This window comes from Schistocerca cancellata, chromosome 1 (genome assembly GCF_023864275.1).
Source record: "Schistocerca cancellata isolate TAMUIC-IGC-003103 chromosome 1, iqSchCanc2.1, whole genome shotgun sequence".
Taxonomy (NCBI): Eukaryota; Metazoa; Arthropoda; class Insecta; order Orthoptera; family Acrididae; genus Schistocerca; species Schistocerca cancellata.
The window spans coordinates 1,161,449,266-1,161,459,517 of NC_064626.1; the positions used below are offsets into that span (position 1 = coordinate 1,161,449,266).

Here is a 10,252-nt window from a genome sequence, read left to right on the forward strand (position 1 = left end):
AAGGCTTATGAGGACAAGGAGAATTTCTTCGCCAATATAACTACTACTAATGGTGTTGAATTACTAAGTAAAAGAGTGAAACATTTTTTTCTTAGACATTCAGCAGATATAACATTGGCAGGTGTTGTTAAAGTTTTAATAAATGATTTCCTCCCTAGCCTGTTCAAAAATATTGTCTGAAGAATTCAGCTGTGAAATCTTACAGCAGAGAGATTCCTCACTTCTTGCATAACAAGTCACACGAATTTGTGAATCACGTAATGAAAAGATATTCTTCAGCGCAAACTGAACTTACCGAAAGCTCAGTGAGAGAAATGGGTGAGGGGTTATTTTGTGTAGAAAGTGCCGAGGCCAAGGATTGTTACTATGTGGTGAATTTTGCAAAGCCTAATTGCACATGTGAAGACTTCCAAAGGTGGAAATATCCATGCAAACATTTCTGCGCAATTTTCATTTATTACCCTGGCTGGGACATTCATAAGTTGAATGACAGTTACAAGAACAGCCCTTTCATTTGTCTCGATGAGACCTTTGGGTTTGGCTCAAGCAGCAGTTGGTCTGAACCTGCCAGCCCTGTATCACAAAGTTCAGAGGATACCAGCAGTGAGGGGGCAGTAAACCAAGGCAGTGACAATCCCAGAAACTCAACTTCATCAGAGGAGCAAGATGCACGGGAATTAGCAAGGCAGGTCATAAACCTGACCTACATGCTTTGCTTGAACAGCTGCAATCTGAAGTATCCTACCTCTCTGCTGAAGCAAATTTAGCTCCAAGAATATGTAAGTCAAAATAAATTTATTGTGCATACATTTTCTAAAACTAATGTACTACAAGTATAATCATTGAAAGAACTACTTACTTGCATTGATGCCCATACCAGTCACCCTGGACTAAAAGAGGAACATAAATAAAATACAAAATACAGCTCAGCCCCCTGAATCAGTTAGGCATGAACATAGCAAGACAGCCAGTAGTATTTATTTAAATTTAATAAACCAGTTGCTGAAGCCACTTTGATTTTATATAAATGGTGCTAAAATCTAGGTCAGGGCCAGCGATAGTCAAAATGGTGCTTATCCACTGCTCATTGGTTGGCGAGCGACAGTTTTGCGTAGCCAGAAGAATGATTCTTTGACATATTCAATGAGAGACAAGAACAGACACAATATACTCCTAGCGCTGAAATTGTAAAGCATTTTTATGTTTTCTGTTTTTCATTGTATTCATGAGTTTTGAGAAATATTTTGTGATAAGGGGCGCAAGCTATAAATTACTGATTTCAGTGATTGTTCTGCATGATGTCATCTGCTTGTGTATATCTCATGGATTAATTGCAGAGACATGAAAATGTCAGATGTGATGGTGAAATGACTCTTAAAGAGTAAGTGGGTGGAATCGTCTGGAAGTGCAGCATAAGCCTCCACTTTGAGTAACAAGATCAATTTTTTTTTTTTTCTTAAATTCCATCGTGGAAGAAGGTAGGTGGATCAGTAATCATTGATAGTTGCACGTGTGCTATATTAAAAGGCACCGTTCCACCTACAGTCTTCCATGATTTAAGTAAAAAACATTGATCCACTTACTCATTGTTCTTGTGTACATTGATTGCATACCAACTCAAGAGGAGAAAAATATTTCACTACTTTCTCGAATACACCTTGGGTTGTGACACTGAACTCAGTTTTCAGATGCTAGCACAATTTAAATAGCTGTGACTCAAACAGGAGCAGTTAAATATATGATTCTTGTTTACAACAATGTTTCATCCTTTCTTTCAAATGTATTACATTGAAACATGTAGTCTGCCTACTGCTATCTCATTGGCTGTATAACACAGCTGACACACCCTCTTTTGTTCCATTATACTTCACAAGAAGTGCTGAAAACATTCCTGCGTGAAAGGTATAAGTACGCCACTGGCCCTGTTCTAGACTTTTCACGATAGTTGGTTCAAAACTTGGGCTGCTTCCACATAACACCCATTGTCTAGTCTGCACAAGTGCCAGCTGCCCCTTCCTCCTCTCATAGTTTGTCCTACCTTACCAAAAACTTTTCCTGTTCTAATAATATGTGCCTTATAAATCTTCGTGTAAGCAAATTCTTTCTCTCTCTGCCCCCATTCCCTCCACCTTATCTCTCGCACAGTTTTTTTCCCCCTTTCACTACATATTACTATAATTACTGAAAGGTAGAGGCACCTGGGATGACTCAATCTACATGGTTCTTGTACTGTACTATGGGGTACAATTTTAGATCTTTTCGCTTAAAAGTTTTATTGTTCCACTGTTGTGGAATATGCTGTATGCAGTCTGGTGGTGGTCAGATGAAAGGAGCTCTTGTCTTAAGTAGCTAATGCCTCATCACGTGCATGAATGGACTAAATGTTGTTGTACAGTTACTCTGACACACAATTGGCTGTTATATACAATTCCCAAAGATTATTCAATTATTCTACCTATATGTGTATACATATACGAATTTGTCTGAGGCTCTGGTCTGTAGATCCATTAATCACTAAAGTATTGCTATTTTCATTGGTAGTATCATTCCAGTACCTACTTATCCCCCTGCTTGCCAATCTTCTTGAGAGATCAACACACACTCCTTGAGCTACTCCTAATTTGTTATCCTGCCCCTTTAATTTCTAACAGTGAGATGGTATAGAGCCTCACCTATTTGGAAAGATTTACCTCAGTAGCTCTGACATTTTCATTGACCTATGAAGTGCAGGGATAGGTACGTAAAAAATGGAGACATTAATGTGTTGCATGATACCACTCATTCTATGTGTGCAACTCCTAATATTTTATCAACTCATTGTATAGAGTATAGGGGTGCTTGGTAAAAGTCATGTCACACACAGTGTTAGATTTTTTTCCATACTGAAATTTTAATGACATGTGTTACATCTGCAATTACTTCTGTAAAACAACTTGTTAAGAGGTGAAAGCAACCTTGCAGATAGAGTAAACAATTTAGACAGTGTTGCAAGAGGATCTTTGATGGATGATAATTAGACAATGGGTTAAGCCCTTAGTCACTGCTGATAAACATATCCTGTAAATTGTAATTTACTACAATGAAATTTGTATGTCATGGCAGGCAGTGTTCTACACTTTGCTAAAGACGAACTGACATGTTGCTGCTAATTCCAAATTCACACAGTATGTTTGACATTCACTGTCCAAAAAGTAGAAATTGTCTGTTGAAGATCAGCTTTAATAGAGGACTTCCCAATTGTGGCAGACTTAATGAAGTAGAATATTAACATTACAAAAAGGATACAAAATGTTCTCACAAATTGGTACAGTGAAAAGATTGGTAACTCAGCTTTCAGCCCAAAGGCCTTCATCTGAAATAGAAAAATACACACCCATGACGAATGTCTCTCACTACTGTGGCCAGAATGTGTGTCTAATTTGTATTTCAGATGAAGGAGCTTTGGCTGAAAGCCAAGATGGATAAGTGTAAAATTGTTATTCCATCCTGGGCTTTGCGTTGTTATAATATTACCATTCTTAGACATGTTATGTGTACTCTGCATCAAGTAGAATGAATCTGTACTATTTACCACAGTTACTCAGTGTACATACAGATTATTATATTGCAAAGGAAATTTTTCTCAACACCTTGTCAGTCATATATATAGATTGCAGTAGTGATAGGTAAGAATTGCAATCTATCTTTTATTTTAAAGCTGTGGGTGGTGTGGGAGTGATCCCCTTTTGCAGTTAAACGTGTTAGATATGCTTCATCATTAAATATGTTAAATATGTATTGTTTACCCTTTTTTTGCTTACTACATTATTTCACGGTTCACAGGTACTCTGTGTTCTTGTGCCACATTTAAAAGCAGCATTCAGATCAGCTTTTTTGGTTCTTTTGTATTGCATGGGAGCAATGGACAAGCCACAAGCAAACATCAAGGTATGTCAGTATCTGCATTGATTTTTGATTAAAATTACTTGCAGGCCAAGTTATTTTAAAGTTAATCATTGTATTCCCATTCAGGTGACACAGCTGTCTTCTCCCAGCAGCGAGAGGCAATGTTGGGATCATTCCTCTGAACCTCCTTCTCTCGTGGAAAGTGTAATTGACACACAATGCATACCCAGGTGCGGTAGTCCCTACCGTTACAAATAAGGTTGCTGTGGCTCATTACCTGGTTGTGCATCATCAAGGTGCGTAATGTGATAACATTTATTTACATGAATTCTTATTACAAGGCAATTTTTTTCAATTAATTTTGCTTTCTGCACTTAGTCAAGACCGTATCAGTCCAAGGGAAAATATAATGAACACAAATGAGTGAGTGCTCAGCTAAAGTTTCAGACAAATGGCTGAATTTTCCAGGTTTTCTGTACAGTGAACAAATTACCACATGGAGACAAAAGTGAGTATAGTATCTGATTCTGAATTATATTTCTAGGAGCATGTTATTTTACCACTTCACTGTACATGATTTGACAATTTTGTATTGTTACAGGTTGTTGCAGAAGTGGCCTTGGTGTTCAAGTAGGACAGAAAGGCAAATTTCATGATTTTTTTTAAAATCATGATGCTATTACATCATCCTCAGAATAAGATGTAGCTACTGCACACATTCTCAAAGTCTGTTAATGTTTATAGTGCTGTAGGTCAGGTTTATAACCAGCCTAGCTAACTGCCTTTCATCTTGTTCCTCTGATGAAGTTGAGTTTCTGGGATTGGCACTGCCTTGGTTTACTGCCTCCTCACTGCTGGTATCCTCTGAACTTTGTAATACAGGACTGGCAGATTCAGACCAACTGCTGCTTGAGCCAAACCCAAAGGTCCCATCGAGACAAATGAAAGGGCTGTTCTTGTAACTGTCATTCAACTTATGAAAGTCCCAGCCAGGGTAATAAATGAAAATTGCGCAGAAATGTTCGCATGGAAGTATTCACATGTGCAATTAGGCTTTGCAGAATTCACCACATAGTAACAATCCTTGGCCTCAGCACGTTCTACACAAAATAACCCCTCACCCATTTATTTCACTGAGCTTTCGGTAAGTCCAGTGTGCGCTGAAGAATATATTTTCATTACGTGATTCACAAATTCGTGTGACTTGTTATGCAAGAAGTGAGGAATCTCTCTGCTGTAAGATTTCACAGCTGAATTCTTCAGACAATATTTTTTAAACAGGCTAGGGAGGAAATCATTTATTAAAACTTTAACAACACCTGTCAATGTTATATCTGCTGAATGTCTAAGAAAAAATGTTTCACTCTTTTATTTAGTGATTCAACACCATTAGTAGTAGTTATATTGGCGAAGAAATTCTCCTTGTCCTCATAAGCCTTCACCCACCTTTCAGACACTGAAAGCCATTGCTTATTAAAATAATCAAGTGCACCAGAATTTCTAGTTAATAATTCATGAGATTGAAGGTTTTGTTTTGCAGTTAAGAATTGTTCTTCAGATGGTGACTACAATTTCTTCCCACAGCTTCAGAATTTGCTCACTATCTCCCGGTACATCTAAATTGTTCTTTTTGCTAAGCCACCATTGCCAGGCTTGCTTTCGATGAAATAAACAAAGATAAACCCTTGACATTGGAAATGTTCCTATGATTGCCCATATCTCAGGCTCAGAGAAATCTGTAACCCATGAAATTGGATTCCAATCTGGGTTCCGTGCCTTGAAAATTTCTAGAGCCTCTTTAATTGATGCAGTGTTTTCTACTTGAATGAAGAATATCCCACCTACTAAATAGCATACATTAGCTCTCACTACCAAGAAAAATAATGGAATGTCATACTTCGTTGTCTTGTATGTTGCATCAAGCAAACATACCCTAAACCCTACCATACCTTTTCAAAAGTTCCCTTTGCCACTTGTGCATAAGCAATGGCTGCACTTTTCCATTGTCATCTGTAAACGGTCTGAAAAAAATCTCTCACCCTTAGATTCCTTTTCCCACCCATTAAATTGATTCCTTAATGCATCTTGGTCAATAATAGTTTTCTTCAAATCAAACAGAGCCCGATACATATGGCTATAAATTGTACTATCTGTTGGGTGAAACATTATGTTCATCCGATTTGGTCTGTTCCAGCAACACTAAAGTGCACAAACCCCGAAAGTGTTAACGAACAAACTTTAGTTAAGTTTTATTTGCAGCAAGTGTGTTTCTGTATTGCATCCTGGTCACTCACTGATTTCCTTACAACAAATAAGCTCTGAGCACATGGGTGTAAGTTGTTTAATCTGTGTGGTAAAACAATATTTGAGAAAAGGGTTTTCATTTATAAAACAGTATCAACTCAAAAAACTTATGTACATTGCTCATAATTTGTTGTGTAGTCAGAATACACATGTTGGAATGAATAAATTCAATTATGTAATTATCATTTCCTTTGGCAATGAATCATATGAGCTAAATGTGACATTAGAGGGAATAGCAATTTTCAAATCATATTTTTCAGTGCATACTCTAATGTGTGCATTTTCCTTTAAGCTTACACGCAATCTGTTGTTCAAAATGACTAGTTGTTAGTGTTTTTAAAATGTTTATACTATTGTACATGTCAACGTATTTTATGTTTTGCATTTATGTAAGCACATATGGACTATGTATGTGAATTGGACATATGAAGAAAAATTATCCTTTTTGAGTGAAAACTAAACTCCATGTATTTCCTATTACAGATAATAAAACAATGTGGTATCAATAATTATGAAGTTTTCTTAATCATTTGCAATTACCCACTAGAATCCACAGATATGAAAGTAAAGTAGTTTGATTATGGTGCCTGAAAAATGTAACAAACTTACAGTTTTTAGGTTTATTTACTTCACAAGAGGATTAGAACTTTAAAAATGGCATATACAGAGCCTACTACAGGGAAATTTCTACACCTGGTATTGTCCTCCTGCCCTTTCCTTTTGTGTTTCTGGAGACTCTTGCTCACCTTACCATTCTTCTTTGGTACCACCATATGGGCACCAGGTAGACAGTAATTCAGTATTTTTTTTTTTTTTTTTTTGGGGGACAATAACTTAAGGCTACTAATTCTGAATGTTATTAGAAATGTTGTTAGCCTGGCAAAACTTGCTACCATTCTATCAAATAATTCATGGTTGTGACTTTGTTGTAAATCTATGATAGGTATGTTTCAAGTTGTAAATAAAACTGTCCTGAGTATCACTGTTACAACTTAAGAAATAATGGTTCTAAAATTCATCTATTTTACTTTTGTAGTTCATGATCTTTTATATCCAATTTGCCATTTTTTACAACAAATCGTGATCTGTCTTGTATGTTATGAGATATATTACATTTCAAATTGTAGATACATCAAGCACTTCAGTTTCATCATTGGCCACTAATGTTTTCCTGTGTAACATTGGCACCAATGTGGTAAGGGTTACAAAAAAAAGCCTGCAATGTGTTGATCGTGGTACTTCATATTATTTTAAATAATATTTTCCTTCACTATTGAAGCCAGAACATAAAGTAAACAAAAATTTATATAAGTGGGCCTGCTTGGCTTCGTATCTCATTACCTGAAAGAACCAAAATGGAAATCCTTTAACACAAGACGGTGTTAACAGAATTCTCACTGTAAATGTTGCATTTCACCCTCAGGAAGTACTATGGTGGGTTATTGGTCTGAGAGATGATATAAATGTTGCTCTAGCACTATTATAAGCAGAAAGCACTCCATAGATTTAATAAGCCTCCACTACACACAATGTGCAATGGAACAAGTGGTTTGCGTACCTGACTGTAATGGAATATGCTCCCATTCAACCAGAGTTAAACTTTATCACTTATCTCTCTGTACTGACTAGGTAATTACTGTTCAAAATTTCACAAACTGAAGATATATTACATTTTTTTAAACAATGTAACACAATTGCAACTGGTTAAAACACTGAAGTTTAACACACAGACGGGCACACAGTTACCAATGGATATTTCACTGCCAGGCACACAGTGCTAGGTGCTAGGCTCTGCTGTGGCCTCAAGTGGCTACGTAGTGTCGGGCATCTAGTTCTACTGTGGCTGCCTGCAGCCACATGGCAGACAGTGTGATCAAGAAATAAAGTATTTCTTATTGAAGATATAATGGAAAATCTCATTTAAAAATGTGTCCAGTAATAGAGCTGGGCCATCCCCTTGCCGAAAAGCACAACACAAACCTATTCATTTGGTGCTTCAGCAACACAATGGAGTGTGCAGACAACGGTCATTTGCTGTGCTTCTCATAATACACCATGGGATGCTACATGGACACAATCATGTAGCCCATTATTGTAGCCTGGATGTGCAATTATTGTGTGCAAACATGTAGAGATGTAAAAAAAAAAAATTAACAAATGATGGCACTCTAGCGATTTTAGGCCTGTACACAGATGAAAATCGATGGTACGCTGGTAAGAGCTGGCAGTTTATGAATCACACACATATCTGTACAGTACATGTATGGTTAAGAAACATACCTGCTACACCTAGTACTAAAAGAGAAATAATGTTGTGGGGAGTTTTTAATGTATGTTATTTAACTGAAAGTGCTAAGAAAGACCTTAGTTGTTCAGTGTTTTTGCAGTTTAGAACCAGTTAGAGAGGTACAGTGAAAAATCTGTAACCATAAACTCTATCTTATGACAGTCTCCTGTATATAGAGTACTGACCGTTTAATATGAAACATGCATAGATGAGTTTTCATCACAATTTCAAGAGGTATTTCCACAATCACCAAAAAATTGCCAATCTTCATAAATGATAGATTAAGGAAAACAATCGTTAATGCAAAAAAGGAGCTTAATATTACTATTTCAGTATCTAAGATGACAAAATTATTTGCTTCAAATTGTAGCAATGGTTAGTACTTCAAAAGGAAACTGATGCCTGAAAAATAATGAAAACTCCTTTGGAAACACAGCAGAGAAGCCCAGCCCCATGAAAGTCTGTCCTCCCCTACCCTGGCCATTGCTGTCTTGATCTGCATCCCTTCCTCCATGCCATTCTGTAAAAGTGTAGCTAGGAGCTTTGTCCATACGGGCTTTTGGTTCCCTCATCTCCATGAACGTGCAAATATGGTCAAAGGCTTAGGATAAAGAGTATTCTGTGCACCCACTGTTTACTGTTACCCTTAATCTCAGTACAGTGCTTGCCAGTGTCTCATGCTAACAGTTATCAAACATAATTTTAATCACAATAAATAAAACAGAGAATGATTGACACCAGACTGAATGAACATTTAATATTCTACTACATTTGTAGAGGAGACCAAGCTCTGCGACTTTTGCTTTCATGCCACGAAGTTAACTATGGTTTTATGCCTTCGAAGAATAAAGGTCCTCAGTGTCCTAGCACAAAATACTCCGTCACAAGTGTGGCTAAAACGACTGCAAATAACCTTTCTAAGACTGAGGGAATGGCAATGAACATGTACTAAATTCTGTGGGGGTGCACAGAAAAAACAATACTAAAACAATGTTGTCACTCTATTAAAAGAGTCACCAATATCAGTATCTGGGTGCAAACAAATGAAACATACTTGTATGGGCTACCAAGCTATTTTCCAAATAAGCTAACTACTTTCCGTTCAGTATTAGCATATGAGGATACATTCCAAATAGAGATGAGCAATTTATAAATGATACAGTACACAAAAAGAAATTCAGTGATGTACTTTTTTTAAACAATACCAATTGTTGCTGTCTACAAAATCCACCCTGCCCCTCAGGGTAAAAAAGGTTCAGAAGCTGCAAATATTATGCCAAGCAAATCACACAGTTACCTCAATATTTAGTTTGTGAATTATGTTTAATCTCCTACTACCACTCAGGTAGCCATATATTATTTTCACTTTTTATTAACACATTATTGCACACTATTGGTACAGTTCTGTATTTATGGAGCCATGATTGAGTGTGGCAGGAGACAGTACACTGCTCTTAATGAAAACAGTAGAATAATACATACATTTTCAGAAAAATAGCATTCACATGAGAGTACCGGTAATTGTTTCATAATTTATTTACATTTCTTTTTAATTAGTCCTTTTTTTAAAAAATAGTCGTCTGAACATCCACGTTCAATTCTGAAATTGCGGATACGGCGTGGGAATGAATGTTCTAAATGATGTGCTGACACGAGTCATTTCATATATTCAGCAGCAAATATAGAGAAAGAACTCTTTGAGTCTGTGACAATTTTCGTTTTTTAATCAGACTTTGGTGAATATGTTGCAACAAACCAATTAACACGTTTTTCGAG

The 10,252-nt window shown here is 36.7% G+C and overlaps 1 long non-coding RNA gene across 2 annotated transcripts; it reads left to right on the top strand.

The window, feature by feature from the left end:
- Window positions 1-228: 228 nt before the first annotated feature.
- Window positions 229-6,680, top strand: LOC126163180 (uncharacterized). 2 transcript variants are annotated; one of them, XR_007535173.1, is made up of 5 exons: window positions 229-779; window positions 3,823-3,931; window positions 4,012-4,181; window positions 4,264-4,393; window positions 4,487-6,680. It is a non-coding gene; the product is annotated as an uncharacterized LOC126163180 (long non-coding RNA). The 2 variants fall into 2 exon arrangements; XR_007535174.1 differs by having other exon boundaries at window positions 3,823-3,927.
- The last annotated feature ends 3,572 nt before the right edge of the window (window positions 6,681-10,252 follow it).